Source organism: Syngnathus typhle, linkage group LG16 (assembly GCF_033458585.1).
Source record: "Syngnathus typhle isolate RoL2023-S1 ecotype Sweden linkage group LG16, RoL_Styp_1.0, whole genome shotgun sequence".
Lineage (NCBI taxonomy): Eukaryota > Metazoa > Chordata > Actinopteri > Syngnathiformes > Syngnathidae > Syngnathus > Syngnathus typhle.
This window is the reverse complement of record NC_083753.1, coordinates 4,433,059-4,455,570: the sequence shown is the minus strand read 5'-3', so window position 1 is coordinate 4,455,570 and position 22,512 is coordinate 4,433,059. Positions and strand designations below refer to the sequence as shown.

The window sequence follows — 22,512 nt, the reverse complement described above, 5'->3', positions numbered from 1 at the left end:
GGTATTTTAGTCCCCGGAAAAATGGGTACCCGGGTAAGGGCGGCGGAGTCCTTGTTGTGAATTCCAAGTGATAGGAATTCGGTCTACAGATGGAACTTGTAGATGTAAATACACCTCAATGTGTTAAAAAATTCTGCGGTGTAAATGTGTGTGTGAATAGTAGCACGTATGTGCTGCATGTAATATAGTGGGAAGAAATAACGAATGTCTGTCAGGAATTACCACAGAAAGTCGTTATCCCACTAAAGAAACATTCCTGCTTTAGAAATCCCTAAGATTTGACAGTTGGACTAAATTCATTAAAATGGGGGGCCGTCAAACTGTTATTGACAATGTATAAGGAGATGAGAAGTATACATGTTAAATAAATTACCAAACTTGAGGCAAGTGTCATTAAGAACGATGAGGTTGCAAGTATGTTTGTCAGACAATGAAACAGAGGAGCCTGAGGCAAAAAGCTCTTTCTGCTCCTATGCAAAACATGCATCTAAAATACCTGAAACTCCCCCATATAATAGCAGAATATGTCATGGTCAGTCAATTAGAACTCTTGTACAAACAAGAAGCATGACGAAGGTTGTTAAATTTCCCCAAAGTATAAACGATGCTGATGTATGCTATGCGAATGATACAGGTGTCAAACCTTATTGAAAGATAAGGCCACTAATATGAAAAAATAAAAATAGTAAAACCAAAACATCAAAAAGAGGTAGACGTTTGCGCAGCGCTGTTTGTTGATGTTGTTTATGTATTTTGTCTTTATTGTGGGCCCTTGTCTTGTCCTTGTGTTTTCTGTGTGTTTCTGTGTGTCTATGTGTTAAAATTACGAAATTGGCTAAAATAGTGTGCAAGGAAATTTACTACACTGCGGTCTATTCGATTTGTACCACGACACAAAAAAGCAAAATGATTTTGAAACTAGAAGATGCAATTTCTGGAGAAATTGCATGTGAAGGCGTAGAAAAATTGCAATAAATTTGCAAATTTTGTGGAAATGAAAAGCTTATGGAATCAAATGCATGTAAGCATCTCTTGCGTGAAATTTTGGAATATGTCAATATTGGAATGAGTGGGTTGTTTTATCAAGAATGAGGAATGTGAATTGAAAATAATGTACGACTGTGTGAACAGCTTGCAAGAGAGCTTGAGGAGAGTGAGACCAGTATATAATGGAGGCTGCGTGCGTGTGCGTGTGCGTGTGAGAGAGAGAGAGAGAGAGAGAGAGAGAGAGAGAGAGAGAGAGAGAGAGAGAGAGAGAGAGAGAGAGAGAGAGAGAGAGAGAGAGAGCGAGAGCGAGAGCGAGAGCGAGAGCGAGAGCGAGAGCGAGAGCGAGAGCGAGAGCGAGAGCGAGAGCGAGAGCGAGAGCGAGAGAGCGAGAGCGAGAGCGAGAGCGAGAGCGAGAGCGAGAGCGAGAGCGAGAGCGAGAGCGAGAGCGAGAGCGAGAGCGAGAGCGAGAGCGAGAGCGAGAGAGCGAGAGCGAGAGCGAGAGCGAGAGCGAGAGCGAGAGCGAGAGCGAGAGCGAGAGCGAGAGCGAGAGCGAGAGCGAGAGCGAGAGCGAGAGCGAGAGCGAGAGCGAGAGCGAGAGCGAGAGCGAGAGCGAGAGCGAGAGCGAGAGAGCGAGCGAGAGAGCGAGCGAGAGAGCGAGCGAGAGAGCGAGCGAGAGAGCGAGCGAGAGAGCGAGCGAGAGAGCGAGCGAGAGAGCGAGCGAGAGAGCGAGCGAGCGAGAGAGCGAGCGAGCGAGAGAGCGAGCGAGAGAGCGAGCGAGAGAGCGAGCGAGCGAGAGAGCGAGAGAGCGAGCGAGCGAGAGAGCGAGCGAGCGAGAGAGCGAGCGAGAGAGCGAGAGAGCAAGAGAGAGAGAGCGATGCAAATGAGCAGGAATGAATGACTGACAAGATACAGGTTGAATGGTTGACGTTGTTGGAGACTGCTATGGGAAAATTAGCAGAACAACTTTGAAGAAAGAGTGATCTTGAGCAAATTTAATGCTAAGAAAAGAAAATAGGGCTTATTTCACAGTGGTTGACTGATTAAAATGAGTCCAGTAAAATGAGTGATGAATAAATAATAAACAAATAACCCAATAAATAAGAGGAGCAAAACTGAGCCAGTGTGGGTACAGCAGACAGTAAGCATAGCGCAAAGTATAGGACGCTACGCAGAAAGGGGGGGCGAGTTCATTTAGTGGCTGTTTTACGGGAATTGGAGGCAACTTCTCTTGAAAGTTGCATTTCTTTTAGTTGCCATACTGTTATTTCTCTGTATTTTTACATCATGCATCATACCTTGTATTCGTCACATGATGACTAAAATGTTGACATCAGCGTTTGCTGTCCAGAATATCATGTTGGTCCAGCGTAAACAAGATGAGTGGGACCACCTTGCGTAAATCGCCTGCCTGTTTGTTTTTGCTTTTTGATGATCCAAAACAAAATACATTCCATTATGATGAACATGGCCAGAGCCGAATGGAGAGCTGTAGTTCTGATAAACTCTGGAATGTAAACTTTCATACTTGTTGATGTTACTTTACTATATTGTGTAGGCGTATACTCATTTATACACATATGTAGTTATTAGTTGATGTTTTGTTTTCCCATGAATTCCAATGTTAAACAGGGGGGAATGTTGGGAAAAATATACTATTTATCATTGGATTCTATGTATCTACTTATGTGTGCAAGATCTTCTACAGGATGTGACATTTTGACCTTGTGATGTTGACTTGGGAGCATATGGCTGGCTAAGGAACTTATGTCTGGAGTCACGAGTCGCGCTATACAATAAGCCCCATTGTTAGCTATCCATACACAGGACATGAGGTTGTCATGCGATAAGCTGAAGCAGACAAACGTCCTATTTAAGTGGAGATCATGAGACCGCAACAGGGGTATCCGTCCCATTTGTCTAGCTAAAGTCACGAGCCGACCATACCGCTTCTGTCTGAGATAGTATCCTGTTGTGCTGCGGAATGTCCTTCCTGTCTAAAGAAGCTATGCATTCATGTACACTTGCCCCATTGTTTGTTCCTCAATAAAAGGCACGACCAAACTGAGGGAAGGCTCGGATCTCAAGCACACTCGCTGTGTGGCTGGGGTGCGCCCTTCTGCAGAAGTCGCTGGCCATCAAAGACATATCCCGCCTCTGTGAGATTCTGTTCAGATAAATGTTGTGAACCCAACATTTTGGTCCAACAGCTGCCTTGGGTGGAGTACGCCCACAACTCCCTCCCCAGCTCTTCCACTGCGTCTTCGGGTACCAGTCACCCTTGTTCGCCCACCAGGAACGTGAAGCGGCGTGCCCGTCGGCCCAGGCGTGTGTCCGCCGTTGTCGTCGGGCCTGGGCGAGAGCCCGGACCGCTCTTCTCCGCTCTGTCTCAGGCTACGCCCGCCAGGCAAACAAGCGCCGGTCGCCGGCCCCGGAGTACAGAGTGGGCCAGCGGGTGTGGCTCTCGACGCAGGATTTGCCGCAGCGAGAGGGGTCCCGCAAGCTGGCATCGCGTTTTGTTGGGCCGTTTCCCATCCAGAAAGTGATCAGCCCGTCCGCCGTCCGTCTCCTCCTTCCGGAGTCCATGAAGGTACACCCCACGTTCCACGTGTCCCGTGTGCGGCCCGTTTTTGAGAGCGCATTGGCACCGGCGCCCGTGTCGCCGCCACCGCCCCAGCTCGTCGAGGGGGGCCCGGCTTACGCCGTCCGCTCCCTGCTCCGATCGCGGCGGCGCGGTCGTGGCTTCCAATACCTGGTGGATTGGGAGGGCTATGACGACACCCACCGCTCCTGGGTCCTGAGCCGCTGGATCCTCGACCGTTCGCTCATCGCGGAGTTCCATCGCGGAGTTCCATCGCCGTCACCCGGACCAACCGGCCGAGGACGGTTGAGGGGCCAAAAGGTAAGCGCCCGAGGCAGCCTTGTCCGCCGGTGCCAGAGCCCCCGCGTCCGTCGATCCTTCGTCCGACGAGGAATCTGACGTTTCAACGGAGTACTAGCCTGGTCGTCCGGGGGGGGTTGCCTTCCTCTGCCGTCTGATTTTTGTGTTTTAGTGCTCTGGGGACGTCGGGAGCCGTCCCTTGTGGGGGGGGGGTTCTGTCACGTACTGGCGCCACCTGCGACAGGACCACGCCCCCCCCATCAGCGGAATCGCCGCCACCTGCCACAGCCGCATGGACAGCGCTATATAAACGCCGCCAGCGCAGACCCGATTGTCCGTCTGTCCCGAGATCTTGTGTCGCTTTCCGGTCCACGACAATCTGACGTCAGTGAACAATTTGAGGATACAGAAGAACCGCTTGTTCGTCGAAGCAGACCGCCGATCCAGCTCCGGCTCCAGCTTCGCCCCCGTCCGCAATAAACCTCTTTATCGTCACGCACTTGACTGTACTCTCCAATCCCTTACACTTTGACTTTGACTTTTGTGTTGTAGTCCGTCCCGGGAGGCCCGTAGTTTGAATTAATCCTCGCAAATTTGGCGTTGGTCTTCCCTTACTTATGATTTTTTGCTTTGACTGAAAGTCAAGTATTGAAAATGTTCTTATTTTCGAGATTATATCCTCCATTGTCAGGGAAAATAAAGCCAAATAGCAACACCGTTAGCACCAAATGTTGCTGGTTGATTTTCTTTTCTTTTTTTTCTTCTTAATTTACTCTCGCATTTACTCGTGTCGTGAACTATTAGCCGCAGGCTCACTATCGCCCCATCTTTGAGGCAAAAGTACTGGCTGCCTCAAAGCCCGTATTTTCCCGCTGTCTGCAAGCACGCGCCGTTTGCACGCCCTCTGTACAGTGTGTGAGTGGTGCACACTCTCACACACACGCCGCGAGAGGCACTACCTGTCACTGCCTCAGCTTTCATGATTCTCGTATCCGGTTATTTGAACATGAAATACAGCTATTGTCAGGTTTATTTCGCTGACTGAATAAGTGAATAGAAGAGCAACAGCAAACAAACCACAAGTGAGACAGAATATTAAGTCTTTTCTCGCGAGGAGTGCAGTACAGATAGCTTGACAATCTCTACACACACTAAAAATCTGTAGGCACTCCCGCTCTTTTTATTTGGATTTGCCCTACCCACAGTGTGAGACACGAGCCACCAAGGGGAGGAGGAAGGCATGTGGGCTTTGTCTCGTAAGCAAAAAAAACACTAGGTGTTTACATACTGATAAGAACATCTGGGAAGAGGAGTTTGAGTGGACTGGATACAAAAGAAAAAACCTTTGACCTCTAGTTAAAACATAGCAAGGGAAGTTTTACGACATTGTGTAGGATGCAACAAGCTAAATTATTTATTACTGGTTATATACATTCCAACCTAATCCTACGATAAAGATAGTTAGGAAAACCCTGACTTTAATGGTCACTTGGAGGTTCATCTGGGGTGCAGGACAGCAATGAGGCATGTTGTCTAACAAAGTGGTCTTTGTTAGAAAGGAACTGTCCTTCTGTGATACATCTTAAAAACAGCAAGCATATATTGCAGTAATATTGCAGTAAGGCATTGATTAGAGAACGCATGATAACATATATATGCATTTTTCTAACAGCTATTTTGACTATGAAAATGATCCAAATGTATAGGAAACACACCAAAATTGCATTAAAAGCATAGACCGCAGGACAGATATTATATTATGTTTTATTATATTATTTATTTTTTAACAATTTATGGTGACAGCTGAGGAAACCATGTTGAGCCCTTTACCGCCCCTGGTGGCAAGGAGAGGCACTGCCTCACCTGCCTCCTATGAGTGCACGTGCCTGCCTGAACGTATAGTCTTGACTCCATCACGGGCGGCGGGAAGTCATCTGCGAGAGTACCATTTTTACCCAGAGGGCAACCTTTGTCCAAATTCACTACACCACGACTAGTAAAGGACTATGTTAGATTAGATTGAGCGTCGACGTCAATGAAAAATAACATCATGAGGCTTTTAGAAATGCCTATAGTAGCCAAACAATCAACTTTACATCGTAGGGCACACAGAGACGAAAAAACGTCCCCACTCGCACTTACGAGCAATTTGGAGCGCTCAATGGGTTTATCATGCATGTTTCGGAGAAATGGAAGGGAACCAGAGTGGAGAACGTGCACAATGCAAACAAACAGGTTGGGGAAGGGAGTTGGAACCGAACGCTATGAGCAGCAGAACAAGCGTGGACTCACAACGACACGTTTTGAGTGTAAACATTTCCATAGAATCGGCATCAAGTGGTCCGTTTTATATTTGGCTGAGACACAATTGTTGATCATTATTTGGTTACCATTCACATTTTGATCAGGGGAGAGCGCGAACGCAGTCCCCCACTACCAGAAATTATGCAGTCGAGATTCCCACATTTGGGGAATTCGCAGGGGTCAGCACAACCGGGGTGCAATGGCTGAGCCTCGCCCTGGGTGAACCACCTTCTTGATCATGGTATCTCCCCTGCCAGGTAAGTATGAGTTGTACAAGTCGCCGGGGCCGACGTCTTTATCGGGCACACCATCTTCAGTCAGAGGCTAATTTGCTACAAAAGTGTGAGCACACACATTCAGTGGATGAGACAGCATTTGTAGAACTGTTAACATAGTACACCTTTAGTCATTACAAAACCAAAACATTCATCATCATCGGCATCGCAGCCTCGAAAGACCATAGATTTCTTGTGTCTGGAGGTTAGGTTTTCTTTGCACAGCGTTTGCTGTGGCTGGTGAGTCCCTCTCCAGTGCGCAAGAAGCCTGGGCAAGTTTTATGGAAGCCTTGAGTTTCCCAGGCATCAGGGCTTCCCTCTCGGCCTTCCTGTTGTCATCCAAAGGAACGGTGAACCGATACATTTGGCATCAGGTTCGCTGCAGGAGTTGCCAGAACAATGCTTTTTAAAAGCATGAGTATGCCTAACGGAGTCCGAGCCGGGTTTCCTGTCGGGGTTTGCTCCATTAGCCTTTTCGTTCCAGACGATACCCACAAGGCAGCAGGGATGCTATTTCCCCCATAGCTGGGACAGTGGTTAGCGGGCGCCAGGACATCAACGCGCCGGTGGGCCTGTACGTCACGCCTAGGGGCCCACTGTTGCTCCCCCAAAACATTATAAATTAAGTACAAAATAGATTCAAAAACATTACCATCATGCCTTGCTTCTTCACGCCTTTGTTCACCTCCTATTTTTTAGAGTCGCCATCTAGTGGTGATGGCAGCATCCATAATAAATGAAGTAAAAACATGCCCATCATGCATTGCCTCTTTTCACCTGAGAACCCTAAAACGGTATGAATTTGTATTTATTGAAAATATCCAACATTACCGCAGAAAGATATATATATATATATATTTCTTTTTCTGAACAAGTTTAGAAAATGACATTTTCTTAAAAATTTGAGAACAAGGATTGTACTAAAAATTCCTGGAACAATGATCAGAAAATCTTAAGCAAAGAAAGACATTTTGATTATATTTTAGAACGGTTACGTATATGCTTGCTGCCGCTCAAGTCGAGCCGTCATGAACTTGAATCAAACCCCCATCAAGTCATGACTTTCTGCTTTATAGCAGTACAATGCCCCTGGCGCACTACTTATGCGAGACCTCCAATAACACACTATATAATGTTATAGTTTCAACATACGATAATACCACGTCTCCCTTTTTCCAGAGATCACAGGGTAGACTGTCTTTGTCTCGGCAGACCTTAGAGGATTATTCTGGCTCTTGTGTCGAAAGATCTGTTCCTAACCTTTGCCAAGGTCTTTCAGGGCATCCTGATGGCATGAGTGAGTCTTTTGGGTTGTGTCGCTCTTGTATGCATGACCTGCAGTTCAGTATTATTTTGTTCACTTGCTGGCTGAGTCCCGGCCACCGCACAGATTGACGGGCACGTGGTTTACATTTCACGATTTCTAAGTGTCCTTCGTGTAATTTGAATAGCCCGTCGTTCCTCATTGCAGAAGGTATTACCAGTCGTGTGTCTTTTAACAGTAAGCTATCTTTCACTGTTAATGTAGCTCGCTCCGGCCAGTAGTTTTTCAGCACTGGTTCCTGTTTTGCATGTTCTGGCCTACTTTCCATGCACATGGTCATGACACGCGAGCAGACACTGTCGGCTTTCAACTGCTCTTTCAGGTTTTCTGTATATGATGAGCTGACAGGTAGACTCTCAGTGACACAGTCCACAAATATGTTTGTGCTCTCCATCAGCTCCTGGTCATCAGTGGACATGCTTGATTTAACAGGTGCACGTGAAAGTGTTTCTGCTGTCGATTTTCCTGGTACGTGCACGATGGAGTATGAGTAGCGCATCAGCCTCATCCTGAAACCCTGGATTCTCTGTGGCAAAAGATCCAGTGCTCGGGCTCTGAGCAGGCTGAGAAGGGCTTTATGGTCGGTCTCCAGGCAAAACTCCTTTCCGATAAGGAAATCCCGAAACCGTTCACAGGCCCATGTGAGGCCCATGTGAGGCCCAGAGCCTCCATCTCCACCTGTGAGTATCATTGCTCAGTTGGAGTGAGTGACCGTGATGTGTAAGCCACAGGGTTCCATCCTTCCCCCCATTTCTGGAGAATTACACCCCCCAACCCATACGATGATGCATCAGCAGATACTTTGGTGTCTCTGCCCGGGTCATACATAGCCAGCACCGGAGGAGAGGACAGCGCTTTCTTTAGGTCTTCAAACGCTGCTGCCTGGTCCAGGTCCCAGACCCAGCAGTTTTTCTTTGAGAAGAGGTCACGGAGTGGTTTATCTTTTTCAGCTAGCTGGGGAATAAACCTTCCCAGCTGGTTGACCATGCCGAGAAAACTCCTTAATCCACTAGCATTTGTGGTCTCTGTCATGTCTGTGATCGCCTCTGTCTTTCTTGGGTCAGAGCGGATGCCTGCGGCTGTGATGATATGGCCCAGGAAGACTACTTCGCTCTTGGAGATTTCACACTTGTCCACATTCAGTGTGATGCCTGCTTTTTGTAGTCTTTGCAGCACGGCATTAGGTCGAGTGTCATGCTCTTCCTGGTCCCGCCCTCACACCAACAGATCATTGTTGTGACAAACCACACTGTTGAGCCCCTCTGTGATCTCCGCCATCCTGCACTGGAAATGTTCGGGCGCAGAAGCAATGCCAAATGGAAGGCGGTTAAAGTGGAACCGTCCGAAAGGCGTTATGAATGTAGTGTACTTGGCTGACTCCTCCGTTAATGGAATCTGCCAAAAGCCCAAGTTGGCATCCAACTTGCTGGACAGTTTTGCTCCAGTAAGCGTTCCCAGACTTTGTTCCACAGATTGGAGAATGTATTTTCCATGGCACATATACACATTCAAGCCGGTTAAATCCACACACAACCGCACCTTTCTTTTGTCCTTTTTGGGCACGACCACCATGCCTGCACACCAATCAGTTAGCTCCTCCACCCGGCTGATGACGCCCAGAGCTTCCATGCGCTGGAGCTCTCTCTTGACTTCACCCACTAGAGGTAGTGGAATCCTCCTGTTTTTTCTTTTACTGAATATGGCACGGCACCTGGCTTGAGCTTTATGGTGTATGGTTGTTGTAGCTTACCCAGAGCGCTGCGCAATTTGGGGTAACTTGCCTTGTCTATGCTGTCGACTCGGATAAGCAAGCCAAGGGCTTTAATGGCTGGCAACTCAAGCAATGGGGTGCTCAGATTTTGAACAACATAAACACAACCTTCTCCATGGTCTGCTTGGCTCCTTTCCTCAGCTGCAGTCTGGTGAACCCTGACACGTCCAGTGGAATCTGTCCTGGGCCCAACAAGGGTTTTTCTGGCTTTTTGAGAACAGGCTGCTTTGTGTTGGAAAATATGTTTTTAAACTCAGTCTGTGATACAGCAGTAACATCCGCACTAGTATCGAGTTTGAAGGTGACATTTGTATCTGTTATGGTTATATCAGCAGTCCATGTATGGCTATCTGATGTCACTGAGCCCAGAAAGATTCAAATCTCTCCACTTGTATCCGTTCTGAGAGCCGTGTGTTAGCCAGTCCAACCACTATCCTGTCCCTGATTAGCTCATCATGCAATGTCCCATAATTACAGTGTTCAGCTAATGCATAAAGAGTGGTGATAAATGCATCAACAGTCTCATTTGTTTCCTATTTTTGCATATTAAAGCGTGCTCGTTCATAAACAATGTTCCTTTTCACTATAAGGAACGAGAGGAAACCATTTCTCACTTTAATGTAGTCACGCTGGTCTGCTTCAGTGACCTTCAAGACTCTCAAAACGTCATTTGCTTCGTCTCCCATACAGTATATCAAGGTATTTACCTGGTTTTCTTCGGCGCTTGCTGTTAAGTTGCTTGCCTGACGGAGTCTCTCATAACCCCTTATCCAATTTGTCCTCTCGTGCGGCTTGGACAAATCAAAGGACTCCTGTGGTTGAATGCTAAATGTAGCGCTGGCTGTGTTAGCCATCATGCTAGCTCCTTCCCCACTCCGCTCGTCTTCTCCGTCACTCATTTGTCTTCCTCACCCGTCTCGTCCTTTCCCTCCGCGGTGGACGTTTCCCCATGTGGGTTACTGTTTCACAGCACTTCTGACACCATGTTGTGTTTATACAGAGTAGAGATGAAGGCTAATGCAACTCTTTATTCAGCAACTTTTTATTTCCTCCCCACTCGTGTCTCACATAGCAGTACAATACCCTGGTGCACTACAGCGCCCCAACTGTCAATAGTTATGCGAGACCTCCAATAACACACTATATAACAGGGGTCTCAAACTCTAGTCCTCGGGGGCCGCATTCCTACATGTTTTCCAAGTTTCCCTCGTTAAACACTAATTCAAATGATCAGTTCATCCTCACGTTCTGCAGGAGCATGGACTGGAGTGTGAGACCCCCGCTGTATAATATAGTTTCAACATACAATTACCGTTTTTTTTCGTGTATAGTGCGCCCCCATGTATAATACGCACCCTAAAAATGGCATGCTGATGCTGGAAAAAAGCCTGTACCCATGTATAATACGCACCCAATTTTTATGAATTTTTTTTTATGAAATTTCTTTTTTTTTTTTTTTTTTAAGTCCCAATGATCGTCACACACGCAGGGAGGCAATGGGTCCCATTTTTATAGTCTTTGGTATGGTCTTAACTAGGCTGGATGTAATTTTTTTTGTTGCCGTTGATTTCTCCGACTGCCCATAAACGCACCACCGCGCTCCGTGCGCGCACGGGAAAGAGGCGTGCGGACGTGAAAAAGGCGGCTCTGTATGGGAGAGACGTTGAAGAGGAATAAAAACACCCTTGGAAACCAAAACTTGCCCCTCGTCGTGACTCGGAGCCGCAACAAATGTTTCGGATTTGTGTAGGGTACATTGTGACAGACAGCAAACGAGCAGGTGATCGAGCAAGCCTTGTCTGATACGAGAGCATTGCGCTCGTATGGAGCGTGTTTGAAGTGATCATAGACGAAAGGAACAAGGCAACGTGTTGTGAAATAAAATATGACCGACCTGTAATACGCATTTTGTTATTTGCTGATTGTATTAAACTATCACATTCATTGTCAGTCAAGAAGAGAAGAGGACTATATTGCTGAAGCCTTCGCTGTATCAAATTGATTTTTTTTCTTTCTCCAGAGTCTTATGTTTGACTCATTGACGTCAAATTGGCGCGCAGCTGCCCTATTGCCTAATTCTTCTGCCACTTCAATGACTTTCTTTCGAAATGCTACAGTATAACTTGCTCTCTTATCCATTCTGATGAAACTGCTAATTAAACCGAACTCTCGCTAATTAGTAAATAGCTGACGTGTCTTGCGCATCCGTTCTGCGCAGCTGACCCATAGTGCGCATGCGCAGTCATACTGCTTTCGCGCATGCACAGTCATACTGCTTCCGCATGACGTCCGGTCCGCGATGGAGATTAAAAAACAAACAATATTTGACAATAACACACCATCAAGGATTGCACCATCGCATCTGTTAGGGTTTGCAGAATATCTTCATCGTATGATTATGTTGGAATGTAACCTAGTACTTAGTTTACCACTGATTGACTAGACGCAAAGGAAGCAATCAAAGTTGCTTTGTTTACAGAAAGTCGTAAAAGGCCCCCTGCTATGCCTTGAACAGCAGGGGTGCGTCTCCAGCCCAACCTGTGTATTCCCAAACCCCCACTTTAAACCCCACTCTGTTTCTCTCAATAAATAAGCGCCTGACGAGGCCTGAGTCAGACTTCATTCGACCATCGCTGTAAGCACAGCGACGAGTGAACTCTCCACCCGCAGGTGTCTAAAACGACTAACTTGTCTCCAGTGTAGTCCTTGCAAAATAAGTTAGAGTGAGCACCACCCTAACATTTTTGGTGCCGAAACCCGGGACCCTCATACCCGCCATCTGGCTGACGGAGGACGACGCGCTGTACACCATCGACGGGCCAGCGTCCATTGGAGGACCTGGTAACGAAAGACCTGGGAAGGAAGTTCTTCGCTGGGCCAGCATCTTAGGTCTGCCTTCGTCTGTCAGAAGTGGATTGACGGGAACCCAGCAGCGCAGCGGACCAAGGGAGACAAGTAAGTCATAGAAAAGAGCGCAGATACAGCTTTGGTTTGTCCGAGCTATGAGATACAGCTTTGGTTTGTCCGAGCTATGAGATACAGCTTTGGTTTGTCCGAGCTATGAGATACAGCTTTGGTTTGTCCGAGCTATGAGATACGGCTTTGGTTTGTCCGAGTTATGAGATACGGCTTTGGTTTGTCCTAGCTATGAGATACATCTTCGGTTTGTCCGAGTTATGAGCTACGGCTTTGGTTTGTCCGAGCTATGAAACAGCTGGGATTCTAGTCCCAGTGGAAGGAACGGGCTAAGAAAAGGGAATTTCTTTTTCCTAATTGAAGAAGGGCGTAGATTCTTTTTTTTCTGTCTGTTTTTCCAAGCTGTTTGCATGAAAGTTGTGTGGTTGAGTGTGCGACTGGTAGGATAAATTGACTGCAGAGAGAATTTGGTGAGAGGTCAATTCAAACCTGCATTGAGGATCCTCAAAGAAAAGAAAAAAGAAATAACAAAAAAAATTGTATAAACCAAAAATACCAAATTAAGATGGGAAATAAGAACGGTAGATCTCTAGCTCTTGAAGAAGATGAGACGTTCATGGCGAATAAATGTCTTAATTGTATGCAATACATGCCGAAGTGGAAGAAAAAGTATGGTGTAGAAGGGAAGTTGAAAGTTGAAGTGTGGAAGATAGTGGTTGATGTTTTGGAGGAGAGTGTAGATAGGATGACAAAGGGACAGAAAAAGAAAAGGAAAGAGAAAGAGTTGAATTGTGCTAGAATGTGGTTGAAAGCTTCGCAAGAGAGAAGAGAACAAATTCAAGAGACAAAAAATGGAAAGATAAAAAGTGATGAGACCACCATTCAATTAAGATTGGGAAAAGAATTCTGGGTGCATAGTGGCGCCACATTTGATAATACAGCTGAGAGTGCTTATCAGCAACATCTTAGAAATGCGCTCCTTACTAATTTCCGCCCTGAAATCGGCAACTGGGTGAGGAAACATTTGGTGGAAGCAGGCACTGCTTGCGTTGTGACGATTGAGAAAGGCAAATGTGCTGATGTATTTCATCTAGATGATGGTAATGATCTAGATGAAGATACAACGATCTTCTTCCGAAGCTCCCAAAAGGGCAGAGGAAGAGTTAGAGACCAACAAGGCCGCAGGCCGCCATTCAATTCAAACTCCAGCTCAAATTTGGACTGTTGGAACTGTGGGAAACGGGGCTACTTGGCGAGAGCGTGTCGTCGTGCAAAACAATACAAATAAAAGGGTGGAGGAAGAGGCAGAGGAAAAGCCGAATTTTCAACATGTCAAGCTTCCCCCCCCCCCTTTTTGACCGCTCATGCTAATACAGAGACATTGTATGCTACATTTAATAGAAATTATTGATTGGTTGTGTTGTTAGATTATACGATCTTCTATATGCAAGCTGAATCTGAGAGATTGAGTTCTTTAAATTTGAAAATAAAGAAAAAACTTAATTTAATTAATTTGCCAGCTGTTTTTATTGTATTAATTTAATTAATTTGCCAGCCGTTTTTATTGTATTGAGTTTTTTTGGGGGATTAGTAGAATGTTCTATCAGGAACCTTGAATTGAAAATGGTATGTGAATATTGTGTGGAGTGCTTGGATGAATTGGGACCAATGTGATGGAAAGACTCCTTTTTGGAGACTGTGTGTGAGATGCAAATGAGCATTGATGACTGAATGCCCGACTGAAGGGAAAATACAGGTTGAATGGTTGAAGTTGTTGGAGACTGCTATGGGCAAGTAGTTGAGCGACTTTGAAGGAAGAATTATTTTGAGTAAGTTAGATGCTAGGAAGGGAAATAAAAAACCCGAGCAAATACAAACGAAAGAAAAATAAAGGTTGCTTTTGACAAGAGTTGCAAAGAACAGACGAAGAACAGTCCTTGACCCGGCATTTGCGTTTGGCGGTCGTTGATGTGGTTCCCAGACCTGTGTCTTGTGGTTTGTCATTTGTAACGTTTGGCTGTTGTGATCCTCCCAAACAGACATAAGTGATTTGTGCTTTTGTTGTATGTTGTAATTGGTTAGTGGGAGGACTGCTGGAGCTTGCTCCTTCGGTGTCTCACCTGTGCCTTCCTGCCTTCCATTGTCTCCACTTAGACTGGACTGTGGAGGGGGGAGTGTGGTATTGTGGTGTGAAAAGGGTGTAGGAGCCGGCTCCTGTGGTGATTGATATTGTAATTTGATTGTGGGGGAGACTGATGTAGGTGTGGGGCTCTGGACTCTGCGGGTAGCTGTTTGCTGGGTTGGCGCGAGTGCGGGTCGGCGGCATTGATTGTCCCAGTACTGGCCAGGCTGGGATAAATCAGTATGAAAATGCCGGGCCCCCCCCCCTCTTGCTTCCCTTGCTGTGGCTGCGCGCGGAGTAGGGTCGTACCCACTCCAGGGGTGTGCTGAGTGCGTGGTGGCAAGTGATGTTGAAGCAGGGTGATGCCTAGGGAAGGTGTGACAATAGTTGCACGAAGGATAAAAGGCACTGAGGAAAGAAAAAAGAAAAAGAAAAAGTATAACCAACACGTCAAAATAGAGGATGACGTCTGCGCAGCGTTGTTTGTTGGTATTGTTTGTGAGCTGTGTCTCTGCTGTTTTTGTGTTGTCTGTGTGTTGTGTTATGTGTTAAAAGAATGAAATTCGCTAATATAGGTGCACTAAAGAATTTATTTATCTGTAGTCTATCTGATTTGCACCGTAGAACAAAACCGATTTTGTTAAGATAGGAAGGAAAAATAAAAAAAAGCGAGCAATTTGTTTATGGGCAGTAACTGCTCCACGCTCCTTTAGTGCCTAGCCTTGGTTAGACAAAATTTGAGAGATGGAAAGAACTTGCTTTCTGGAATTGGATGATGAACAATTATGAAGTAACGACATTTCAAAGCTAAATTTAAAATTTGAGAATAAGAGAGCGATTGAGTTAGTTAAAGTTATGGAACTACAACAGTTAACTATTATATTATTTTACCAGCAGTTATTTTATTTATTCATTTATTTATTTATTTTTTATATTTTTTTAATTCGATTGGTGGATTGGGTTGTTACGTTGAGAAAGGAAAGGAAACGATACAAATGGGCAGCTGTATTGAGCCATGGGGTTGTCACGTGCCGTTGACACCTGGCTCAACAGGGGGGATGGAAGGGCAGTTCAGTCAGCTTTATACAACATATGAATTTGATTCATATTCAAAACGTTTATGAAAATTTTTTTAGAGCTTGTTTAACATGTGCTTAACACAATCCACAGGATTATAATGCCTGGTCATAATAGATGCATTCTAAAAATGGATTGAATCGGCTTCAAAATAAACATTGAATGCCTTAACAGTGGCAGAAGGGTTATGTAAAGAAATAATACTTTGTCAACAACTGCTGTAGATGTTAAAGAATGGAATCAATATCTCGAAAATGAATGTGGATAGGTTGTTTACTGATTGTGAAATGTGCGACAAAGTGTTCTATATAATATCCGTTGAATGGAAGAAAAAGAAAAGAAACCATTGCTTTTAGAGAATGTAGTCAACCAAAATTATATATGTACCGACATGCCAAGATCTGGGAAAAAGCTGGAAAAAATAAAAACATAATGTCTTTAAATTTGAGAGGCGACGATGATCTGACTGAAATTGACGCAATTAAAATCCCCAGAGGAGTTCCTGATCAATAAGAATTAATTGACCAAATTGAAGCGGGATGGGAGTCCTCCATTTGCTGCTGGTGGACGATGAACAAGAACGTTGACAGGATAAATTACATCCATTGCAACATGCAGAAATTGGGCAAACGGACACAAGCGGGACTTGAGGCAGTGCACGAACAGCTAGCCATGCCTTCCCTAATGTCAATCCAGAACCGCAATGCTCTTGTTATGTTGTCTGCGCAATGTTCAGGGGACAATGCTGCACCTTCATCCGGAATGACATCGCCCCTGATGGGAGCCTGACGAAGATGATTGCAAACTTGCAATCCCTCAACACGAGGATGAAAGAGCACAACAAGTAGATGAAGTATAAAGCCCTTGTGTCCTCAATTACTGCTATACTCACCTTGTGTGGATGTTGTTGTATTCCATGTCTCCGTGCTCTGTTTAATCGTCTTATCACTACAGCAATCTCGCCCATGGACGACGAGATGACCCGGGGATCCCTAATGTCTGAACAGCAGCATGTTGATGATAACGATGATGATGATGCAATTTTTGCACTTGAGTTTGCAGACTTTTTCCCAGATCTGTGTGTTTCCGAATAATGATATCGCAACATTTATCCTCTTTGGTGGAAATATTTGTGCGCATACTTGTGATCCGACAACTGAAAATCAAGAGAAGTGGTTGTTTTTGGTAATGTAAAAATTTAGCAAATGTGTGATAAACAGGAGGGAAATGTTGGAATAATTTAAGTGAAGCCTTGGCCTGCCAGACCTGTAGGCCTTGTCTTTACGAGTTTATGGCTTTCCTTTTATCTACGTTCTTCCTCTTTAGTGACAGGGATGTCTTTTGATCCCTGTCAGCCATATATAAAGTCTAGCCAAGGTTTAGTTGCATTGTTCCACAGGAAAGTAGCAATTGAAGTTATCTGATCTCACTCGCGGACGGCTCGGCCAACAACTGGAGAAGAACAGATGGACAAACTCTGCGGGGGTCACGGGCCGAGAATGAAGTGCTAGTTCACACCACACTACATTCCTTAGCTAATCAACGTTGCTACAGACACAATCTTCCCCTTTGGTGTGGCAACGCCTCTGTAACCAGGGCAACCAAAACAGTGATGAGAGGAGCAGAAGAAACATCTCAAATGACTAATGCAAAGGTTGCAGAAAAGGTGCTGTTTTTTGCTGTTTTCCGGACGTGCTGCTGTCCTTTCGGTGGCGGATCCAGGTCCAGATCACCCCAACGTTCCCAAGAAGGAGGGGGACGGAGCCTGCGTCGACTGGACCCTATAAATTGGTGGAGCGCATCTCACATGCCGTCCGGCTGGCCGGCAAAGGAGGATCGTGGTATCATCTGTCCCAGTGCGCCCCAGTGAAGGGTTCCTGCAAGGAACCAGATCAGCCATCGACAGTCCCCGCCCCAGTTCATACAGAGGCAGAATAATCCTCTTCCCCCTTGGTGGCCAGGTAGTCCACCCTGAGCCACTGAAGACAACGACCACGCAGCAGACATTCCCGAGTTCTCCCGGGACGGAGCAGATCTGCGAAGGGGGTGAGAATCGTGCTCACCCTCCACCAGTGGGCGTGCCAAGCCCCCAACGGCTGAACAATCACGAGCAATTTTTATCTTGATTGATAACAGTCTGGTCGCCTAAGGCAGAGGGACCGTGTAACTCTTTTCCTGCACATAATCTGGCCGCAGGTTTTTTGAGTTGCACATACTTTGGACTGGAGTATTGTGGGAAAACCTCACCTTCACTGGAAGTTATTGCTTTCATTTTATTTTCTTACTTGCGTTTGATTGATCGGGGTTTGACATAATCATATGATAAAACAGGAGGGATATGTTAGGGTTTGCAGAATATCTTCATCGTATGATTATGTTGGAATGTAACCTAGTACTTGGTTTACCACTGATTGACTAGACGCAAAGGAAGCAATCAAAGTTGCTTTGTTTACAGAAAGTCGTAAAAGGCCCCCTGCTATGCCTTGAACAGCAGGGGTGCGTCTCCAGCCCAACCTGTGTATTCCCAAACCCCCACTTTAAACCCCACTCTGTTTCTCTCAATAAATAAGCGCCTGACGAGGCCTGAGTCAGACTTCATTCGACCATCGCTGTAAGCACAGCGACGAGTGAACTCTCCACCCGCAGGTGACTAAAACGACTAACTTGTCTCCAGTGTGGTCCTTGCAAAATAAGTTAGAGTGAGCACCACCCTAACAGCATCAAACGATGTGTCGTCAATTATGGATTTTTTTGACTAAGTGTGTTGGGACAGGATGGCTGAATGCGATGCGCGATTGACAACAAACAAGAAGAAAGGTGATTACAAGTTTTATTTCGGGGGAGATTTGTCATGTCTTGTCCCCAGTTTTGCTATGTGTCTAGGTTGCCATAGTTTCTGTTCGCGTCGCCCCTCTCTTCCTGTGTCACCTCAATCGATGTAACGTGTTTTGTATTTAAGTCCTGTCTGCCCCTCGCTCACCGTCGGATCATTGCATGTGTTACTGTCATGATGTCTGTTTGCTTTCTGTTCCTGTCTTTGGTAATGTCACCCTGTCTTTTTGTTCCACGACTTTGTCGGTCAGTCCTGTTGTTGGTTTTGTTTTCTAAAAAAAAAAAAAAAATTTAAAATTTTTTTTTTAAAATGTTTTGTACCCATGTATAATGCGCACCCCAGATTTTAGGACAATAAATTCGTTAAATTTTGCGCACTATACACGGAAAAAAACGGTATACCACAGCAAGGATGAGAATCTTCCACGGATCCACAGATTTCCGTGTTTTTTTCGTCGGGAGTGTCATTTTCGTGAATCGTGTAGATCCGTTGAGAAAATTGTTTTTATATGGGGGGGCTGGCAGCAGTATTGCGACAACAACTGAATTATTTTCCGCGGCATTTTGGCGCTACTTTCGTCACATCATCAGCCCCCCCGCCCCCCAGTGGGGCATGTTACCCCCATACCCCGGCTACTTTTCAGTGGTTTTTTTCATTTGCCGTTCTCATCCCTGACATTTAGCTCTGCTTCAAATTGAGGCTTGTCATCTTTCTTTGGTAACTGTGATTTCTTCTGTGGCTCATCAGCTGACACCTACCCACAGTTTGCGGTATATTTGTCTCCCTAGACTCAATATATATTATATAATATATTTGTGTCTGTATACGTATATAAACCGTAATCTCCAAGTACCACCATCATGTGTTCTTCTTTTTTAACGATTAGTTCTAGAACATTCCTTGAAAATATGCAGTATGTGAGGTTACATCGCTGTGAGTCCGACGTGGTGCGCTGCAGCACTGGTGTCCCCCAGGGTACGGTGCTCTCTCCTTTCCTTTTCACCCTGTTCACTTCAGACTTTACCCACGACACCGCTCACTGCCACATCCAGAAGTTCTCTATTGTTGGAAATGTCTCGTAGGGTAACGATCTGTAATATAGATTGGTCATCAAGGACTTTGTCAGCTAGTGTGAGCTCAACCAGCTGAACACCAACAAGACGAAGGAGTTGATTGTGAATTTCGGGAGGTCAGCACCCATCTTCACTCCGGTGAACATCCAGGGATCGGGCGTTGAGGTAGTGGAGAACTACTGGACTGGACTGATCACACCCACGCCCTGTACAAAAAGGGCCAGAGTTGCCTCCACCCGCTGAGGAGATTGAGGTCCTTCGGTGTGTGCAGGGCTCTCCTCCAGACCTTCTATGACTCTGTGGTAGGCCTCGGCCATCATCTACGCTGTGGTCTGCTGGGGTGGGGCCAGTACTGACTGGGACAGGCAAAGACAAAATAAGATGGTCAGAAGAGCAAGCTCTGTTCTGGGCTGTCCCCTGGACTCCATTGAGGTTGTGGGTGAGAGGAGGATGTTGAATAAGCTTAAATCCATCATGGGCAACACCTCTCACCCCCTCCATGAGATTGTGCGGTCCCTGAGCAGCTTCTTTAGCGGCAGACTTTTGCACCCTCGGTGTAGGAAGGAACGGTTCCGGAGGTCCTTCATTCCCTCTTCTGTCAGACTTTACAACATGCATGCCACCTGATAAAATGAATGTGTTTCATCTTTACTAGCAGCACTTGTGTTTATCCTTGTCTGTTATTTACCGTTTTTTGTAATTCTGGCACTTGTTTTATTCTTGCACTCATATGCGCTGCTGTGACAAGTTAATTTCCCTGCTGTGGGATGAATCAAGTTCAATCAATCAATCAATCAATCAAGAGTTAGTTCAGACTGAAGTAAAGTGTTTGATTTCTGAAGCACGACACATTAAATTGACAATGAAGGGACTCAAACGCTCAATCGTCTGATCCGAAGTCAGACGCCTTACCTATGAGGCCATATCGGCATGTGAAAGACTCCATTTTTTAAGTGTGGCCTTGATAAGACTAAGAGTTCAACAACTCCCAACAACCAGGGGCTTGAACCCACGACCCTAAGATTAAGAGTCTCATGCTCTACCAACTGAGCTAACCAGGCTTCTCCTATTAAGAATTGTTTCATTCTTTCACTTTTTTTTAATGGGTTTGGTTCACGAAAACCAGCAGCCACGTTTTAAATCTAGCCTCTGAAACACATTCGTTGATAAGACTAAACATTTAAAGGTTCCCAACAAGTGGCAGCTGTCCAATGATGTCTCTAGTTGGAAACCCCAGCCCAAGTTGGAAACCCTAATCGGAAACCCTTGCCCCAGTTGGATTTCCTAGTTTGAAACTTTACCCGGAGTTGGAACCCTAGTTGGAAACCCTAGCCCTAGTTGGAAACGCTGGCCCTAGTGTGTAAGAGAGAAAGCATTTTTTTTTTTTTGTCACTTTGTTGCACTGAAAACGGAGATTGGGGGGAGTCAGCACAACAAAAAAGAAATCAGAAACCAAAACCCTTTCTGACAGTATACAAGAGTTGCTTCAGACTAAAATAAAGTCATTGATTTCATATGAATTATATTAAATTGATCATGAAGGGACCTGAAGATTCAATCTTCTGACCCGAAGTCAGACGCCTTATCCATTAGGCTACATAGCCATGTGAAAAACTGTACCAAGTGAAACATGCCAACGACTTCTGATGACTGCAGCCTTTTGTGGCAAGTGAAGTTCACAATTGTTAGACATAAATGGCCTGTGGATTATTCAATTTACAGTAAAAGAGAATTGTAATGCAATTGACATATTACCTTGTTAGTGGAAGTGGTCGTGCATCAGTCTCAAAATCTGAAGGTTGTGAGCTCGAACCTCACACGGGGCGCTGTTTTCCATAGTCCACAGTAAAATCATGGTCAATTTCAGAAGATACTAGCTTGCTCAGAATAGAATAAACTTTTCTGTCTGTGAAGTTGAGTTTAATTGAAATGGCCGGTGGTTGAATCAATTTTACAGTAAAATAGCTTTGTAGGACCAATTATTCACAGCCTCGTTAGCACAGGCGGTAGTGCGTCAGTCTAGTAAACTGAAGGTCATGAGTTCAACCCTCACACGGGGCTCTGCTTTAATTAGTCCTAATCTTAACTCGAGCCCTTGTTGGAAACCCTAACCCCAGTTGGAAATCCAAGTTAGAGAATTCTCAGACAAAAGTAACTTCTCCTTTCGATGAAGTTCAGTTTGATGGAAATGGCCAGTGGCTGAATCTTTTTTACAGTAAAATAGAATTTTAAGACAGATGCCACAAAGTCTCGTTGGCGCAGGCGGTAGCGCGTCAGTGTCATGATCTGAAAGTCGAGAGTTCAATCCTCACACGGCGCATGATTTATATATAGTCCAACCCTAACTCTGGCCCTTCCTGGAAGTCCTAGTTAGAAATCCTAGGTGGTAGCGTGTCGGTCTCATAATCTGAAAGTCGTAAATTCGTTCCTCACACGGGGCATACTTTTATATAGTCCTAACTCTAGCCCTATTTGGAAACCCTCATCCTCGTTGGAAACCCCAGTTGTAAACCCCAGTTGAAAACCCTGGCCACAGTTTGAAACCTTAGTTTCAGAATGCTCAGACTTAAAGTCACTTTTTCTTTCTGTGAAGTTCAGTTTGATTGAAATGGCTGGTGGTTGGATCAATTTTACAGTAAAAAAGAATTGTAAAACTGCAAATGCACAGCCTCATTAGTGCAGGTGCTAGCACAGGGGTGGGCAAACTTTTTGACTCGCGGGCCGAACTGGGTTCTAAATTTGGACCGGAGGGCCGGACCAGGAGCAGATGGTATAGGCGTTGTGTGAAGTCATATAAGCGACCTGTAAAGGTCATTGCATAGAAGATCTTGGCCTTTAGTAGGTAGTAAAGCATGGATATTCCAAACAAGTTTTTTGAAAACAAATGCATTTATTAACAGCATTAAAAAAAAAAAAATTCACTAAAAAACTGCTATCAGTGATTCTCATAAA

At 45.4% G+C, this 22,512-nt stretch overlaps 2 non-coding genes across 2 annotated transcripts; one reads left to right on the top strand and one right to left on the bottom strand.

Annotated features, from left to right (window-relative positions):
- Nucleotides 1-6,270: 6,270 nt before the first annotated feature.
- On the bottom strand, nt 6,271-6,434 carry LOC133169792 (U1 spliceosomal RNA). The gene has a single exon (XR_009718456.1). It is a non-coding gene; the product is annotated as a U1 spliceosomal RNA (small nuclear RNA).
- A 15,114-nt stretch (nt 6,435-21,548) lies between these two features.
- trnat-agu (transfer RNA threonine (anticodon AGU)) lies at nt 21,549-21,621 on the top strand. The gene has a single exon. It is a non-coding gene; the product is annotated as a tRNA-Thr (tRNA).
- Nucleotides 21,622-22,512: the final 891 nt, after the last annotated feature.